Consider the following 6,000-nt stretch of genomic DNA (forward strand, 5'->3'; position numbering starts at 1 on the left):
GTGGGTCCTTGGATTTCCGTTGTTGAACACAAGCCTAGATGCTGCTGGCTAATCAGTAGCCCAAGTTCCCTGCAGATGACTTACTACCGCAGGAGCAAAGCAATCCTTTTCCAGCACTGTCTGCTGTCATGATGGACCAGATAGTTGAGGCATGACAGAGGATGGACACAAAAGCCCGTCAGCAAATCTCTGATGCTTGGCCTGAGATGCATTTGGGTCTCTCTCTCTCTTCCTTGATAAACTAAGCAAAATCTGCAACGTCAGCATTTAGAGGCAACGCCCTGCTTCATCCCACAAAGGAAGCAGCCCCAACTGTCAACATCCTGCTCTGGTCTGCTGATGGATGCAACAGACCCTGAACACCCACGCAGAAGCCCAGGGAAGCCTGCCTCCCCATGGTGATTTTCCACTTCCACCAACCCATAGAGCAGCCTGGGACCAGGAGAGCTGGATCCTAAAGGACCTGGTAGAGAGCTTAATTATTCTATAAGTCACCTCTTTTAGTTCCCACAATACTTAAGTTAGCTAGACTTTAGGATGTTTCCATTTTATGCATACCTGGCCAATAGGAATTTCTCTCCAGAAACGAAAAGTTGTAAGAAAAGTTAATCTCTTCGTTTCTATTATATCAAACAAATCCAACTTTAGCTTTTTCTTACTATCCCTTCTCATCCCCGTTCCTGCAGTGGTTCAAAAGGCAGAGAAGGGACATGCAGGGTGGCTCAGTGGTTGAGCGTCTGCCTTTGGCTCAGGTCTTGATCCCGGGATCCCGGGATCGAATCCTATATCAGGCTCCCTGTGGGAAGCCTGCTTCTCCCCCTGCCTGTGTCTCTGCCTCTCTCTGTGTCTCTCAAGGATAAATAAATAAAATCTTTTTTTTAAAGGAGGGGGCAGAGAAGTTTCCAGGGTCACAAGCAAAGGAGAACATTCAAGGTGGGGCCCCTCTAGTTTTCTGTCCCTGTCGTGACCCCACTGGCTGCCTTGGAGAGGTCTGCATGCTGCCTGTAGGGAGCCAAGCAGCCATTCCCTTCCCAGTTCTGGCCACCTTCCTGGGAGCAAGACTGGGACAGCTCAGGACTCAAATTCTTGGGGCTCCTTCTAGAATCCCCAACCCATCAACTCTTTCCTAGCTACTGGAAACCACTCTCTCTGCTCTGCAGTATTCTCCTCTCCCTGAAAAACAAACCAAAGAATGCCAGCCTCCATTCCCTCCACTGCCTGCCCCATGCCCTGCGCACACACCCCATCTTCTGGGCTCGAGCTAGCATTATCTGCTACGTGACTCCAAGCTTTCAAAATAAAACCTCAGAGGGGTGGGTTTGGATTCAGAAATACCCTACTTTCAGTACTATACCACAAAACTCCCAGCAGGATCAGGACCTCAAAGATCTGACCCTATGGGAATGGAGGCCTTAAGAAAAAGACAACAGACACAGTGCAATTAAAATCTATAAATTATGTCATTCCACAAGTGGAGAAAGCAAGGTTCGGCGAGGTCAAGGGACTTGCTCCATATCACGTTTCTGGTAGGTGTCAGAGGAGGGACTCAAACCCAGGACCCCTGACTCCACCTAAATATATCATATACCCTCCTCCCTCCTCCATGCTTTATCCCCAACATCCCAGGGAGCATGGAAGGAGATCTGCTAGCTCTTTGTAATCATATGTTGATGACCCTCTAGAAGAGCAGCTGGACCTCCAGGTCCCCATCTCTATTCCTAGAAGCACTGTCCTCTAAGGACATTCTTACAATTATGTGGTTACCACACTCCAGCTGACCAAATTAGCACACACACTTCCCTTACTCCCCTTATCATAGCTGGAATTCTCTGGAACACTTAAACCAGACTTTGTTAAGAGCTGATGGGGCGCCCAGCTGGCTCAGTCAGTGGAGCATGCAGCTCTTGATCTCGGGGTCGTGAGTTCAAGCCCCATGTTGGGTGTAGAGTTTATTTAAAATAAATAAATAAATAAAGGCAGATTTAACAAAAAAAGGTTGAGGTTAACACATAACTAATTAGATCATCTGATGTACAAGATTCTTCTCCCAGCTCTCTACAGAAATGATTTAAAAAAAAAAAAAAGGAAAGTATTCCATGAAACCCTTAGGATCTTCACGAGTTCTACAAATATGTGATTCCAACTGCAGTTTGTTTGTTTGTTTGTTTTAATTGGGTCATTGTGGATGGAAAGGTTCATTAGAAAAGCCAGTTTAGAGGAAGTGTGGAAGTGCAGAGCTGTATTATCTCATGCAGTGGTTATCAGCCACAGTAATTGAATGGCCGATCAAAGTTCTCCACCATAAAATTACAGAATCAATCTTAAAATTGGAAAGGATGTTTGCCATGTGTGTACGCCCAACTCGCGGCTTGTGTAGGAATATTCACTTGGACATCTGCCTCTCCAGGCTGTGAAGTCTATTAAGGCAGCAAAAATAGAGAGTGGTGGTTCATGTCCCCACAAGGGACCAGACTCACAGAACCTAACACAACTTCTATAAGAGGGCTCAGCAAAGGTTTCTATTGAATTTTAAGGAAGAAATGTACTACTTCACTCAATTCTCTTACAAAATGCTGCATAAATAAAACAACTGAGAATCTACTATTAAAAAAAAACATAGCTTAAAATATGAGAGAATCTGCGACACAAACAAATAAAAATCAAGTACACTGTCACTCCTTGCAACGCTGGGTGCCTGTTAAAAATTTTACCAGTAAAAAATTGACTTTCACAAACACAAGGTTGAATGAATAAAAAGCCAGACAAAAGAGTGCATATTGAATGATCCCATGTGTATAAAGTTAAAAACAGGCAAAACTAGCTGTGGAAAACAGTTGGGAGGTTCCCAACAAATTAGAAATGGAATCATCACATGACCCAGCAATCCCACTTTGGGATATGTATTCAAAAAATTGAAAGCAGGGTCCCGAGGAGGTACTTGTACACTCTGCTTGGTGCAGCACTATTCACAATACTCAAAAGGTGGCAGCCACCTAAGTGTTCACCCATGTGGTCAATGCATACAGTTCAATATCGTTCAGCCTTAAAAAAGGAAGGAAGCGGGATGCCTGAGTGGCTCAGCGGTTGAGCATCTGCCTTTGGCTCAAGACATGATCCCAGGGTCCTGGGATCGAGTCCCACGTTGGGCTCCCTGCATGGATCCTGCTTCTCCCTCTGCCTGTGTCTCTGCCTCTCTCTCTCTCTGTGTGTCTCTCATGAATAAATAAATAAAACCTTTAAAAAAAAAAAAAAAAAGGAAGGAAGCTCTGACCCAGGCCACAACATGGGTGCCCTTTGAGGAGATTATGCTGAGTGAAATAAGCCAGTCACAAAAGAACAAATACTGTATGATTCCACTCATATGAAGTTCCTAGAGTGGTCAAAATTATAGAGACCAAAAGTGGAAGGGCACTACCAGGGGCCAGGGGCAGGGAGGAGGGAAGGGGAATCAGAGTCTCATGGGTGCAGAGTTTCAATGTCACAAGATGAAGACAGTTCTGGAGATGGATGGTGGTAATGGTTGCACAACATGAATGGTCTTAATGCCACTGACCTGTACCCTTAGACAAGGTTAAGATGATAAATTTTATGTCTTGTGCCTTTTACCACAATTAACAATATTTTTTTAAGGGGAAAAAAAAAAAAAACACAGGCAAAACTAAACCGTGGTGTGGAGATGAGGGCTTGTGCTGGAAAAAGGACGCAGGGCAGGCCCCTGGATGCTGGTCCTGCTCTGTTTCCTTTTTTTTTTTTTTTTTTTTTTTTATAAATTTATTTTTTATTGGAGTTCAATTTGCCAACATATAGAATAACACCCAGTGCTCATCCTGTCAAGTGCCCACCTCAGTACCCATCACCCGGTCACCCCCACCCCCCGCCCACCTCCCCTCCTGCTCTGTTTCTTGATCTAAGTGCTGGTCATATGAGCATTTTCAGTTTGTAAACTTTTAGCAAATGATACATTTAGGCTTTTTGGAATTTCTCTTAACCTTTCTTTGAACTTGTTACACGTAAGTTAAAAATTAAAAAAAATTATATTAACAAAATTATATTAATAAAAACCCAACTAGACAGGAAAGGCCACAAAATGCAAGGTAGTCCAACGTCTGTAATAATGTATGATGGGCTGACTATTAGCTTTTGCTCATGTTTTGTTCCATAGTAGCTTCTGGAGCTCCCAAGTTTATGAAGCAGCTTCTCTTTTTGTTCTCATTGCCACTTCTGTTAATGGCCAAGACCGTCCAATGAAAGTCAGATCTTTTTTTTTTTTTTTTTTTTTTTTTAACTTTCTTTCAGGAGTCCCTACCCTCAAAGGCTGCTGGGCAAAACCCAGGCTTAGTCAAGCAGTCAGAGTGAAAAATGACGAGGGTGTGTGGAGAGCTCGTGGTGTGAGCTTTGTAGGGATTAGGTAAATCACAGGTGCACCCTTACCTGAACCAGCCAGCAGCTTACTCATTAATCAGCTGCTTACCAGGCGGGCGCTCCAAGTTCCCCTCTCAGCCTGGCAGGCTGGTGGCTTTGGATGGGTTCCCAGTTTGGGGCTCCCTTGCCACATCCCCTTTGCTACTTCAGCCAGAACTTCTTCCTGCAGGTAACCAGACCATAAACCCAGAGTACTGTCAGATTCTATTCACCACTAGATTCCCCAGACAGAGTTGACTTCTCAGGTTTCTCCTCCCTGGTTTGGTGGTGTTGTTTTTTTTTTTTTTTTTTTTTTTTTGACACTTTCTCTACTCCACCCTCCCTTTCCCCCCACACTGTTCTCACGGCTCAGGTTGTGATCCGAACTGGTTTCTCCATAAGAAGGCCCAGATCTCCTCTCTCTACTTCCTCGTCTTTCTCTCAAAGCTTTTATTCCTACTCTTATCCCAAATTCCTTCACTTAAACTAAACAGAAGTCCAGATAAGGCATAGAGGGCTCACAGAGAACCAGTTCTACATTTCATTTCCTTTTGGTCCTTTTAATCCTGTCTTTTAAAAAATAATAATGATGATGATGTTTTTCAATATGCTAAGCACCAAACTTGAAATAATGCTTGCGACATCTTCATTCATCCAGGAGGATGCTGGGGCTTGAAAAAGTCATTTGCCTCTGATCCTACAGAGCGACAAAGCCAAGAGGCAAGCTCTGCCTGGAGTTGGCTCTGCGACGCAATTACGTCGTGTGTCCTTGGAGCCTGGCCTACACTCTGATGAGTCGAGGCCCTCCTGTTGAGTGCTTGAGCCACCTTTCCCCAGGTGCCAAGACGTTTGGAGCGTGCCAGCTCTCCCCAAACACTGTTAGAGCATCAGCAGGGCACGGTGGGATGTCAGGGAGAGCTCTTAGAGGTCTTCCGGTCACACCCTTTTGTTTTAAACATCATCTATAAGCCTGGGGCCCTCTGTTGACCTTTGATTTTTACCCAAATAAAATCAGAAAGCAGATGTGTGCAGCTCAGCGGGAACCCAGCTTGGGGGAAACGCTTCTCCGGAGTTGGAACTGGCCTTGTAGAAGATGTTCTGAAAGCGGAAAGTGAGGAGCTGCTGAACAAGGCAGAGAAACATCTCCCCAGCCACACCAGGCCATCTTTGCAGGGGTGACGGTGGCAATTAAAAAAAATCAAATTTTGAGGTAGAAAAGCTTGAAGTTATCTCAGATGCAGCTCATTCCCCCAAGGAAGCCAGCAGCGAGAGCTAGCTTTACCCTTCACATTGCAGGCCCTACAGCTCTGGAGCAGGACCTGCTGTCTCTGTCCGGCTGGCATCGGATCACACGGGGGCTCTTCTACCTTTAGAAAGCTCCTGTCAATGTCCGGGGCCGAGTCAGCACCATCGGGCACCCGAAGACAGAAAAGGCCAGAATGTCAGGTCACTGCTTTCAAACGAGCGGAAACTTTATTTTCACGTTTCAGAATTTGCTCCAGATTTTCAGAAAGGAGAAGATATTCCATTCTTTAAAGTCGGGTGGGAGAAAGATTGGTTTCCGAATGACAGACATATCTTATTCTATTGTATTTTTTG

The sequence above is a fragment of the Canis lupus genome, chromosome 35, assembly GCF_003254725.2.
Source record: "Canis lupus dingo isolate Sandy chromosome 35, ASM325472v2, whole genome shotgun sequence".
In the NCBI taxonomy this organism is placed as follows: domain Eukaryota; kingdom Metazoa; phylum Chordata; class Mammalia; order Carnivora; family Canidae; genus Canis; species Canis lupus.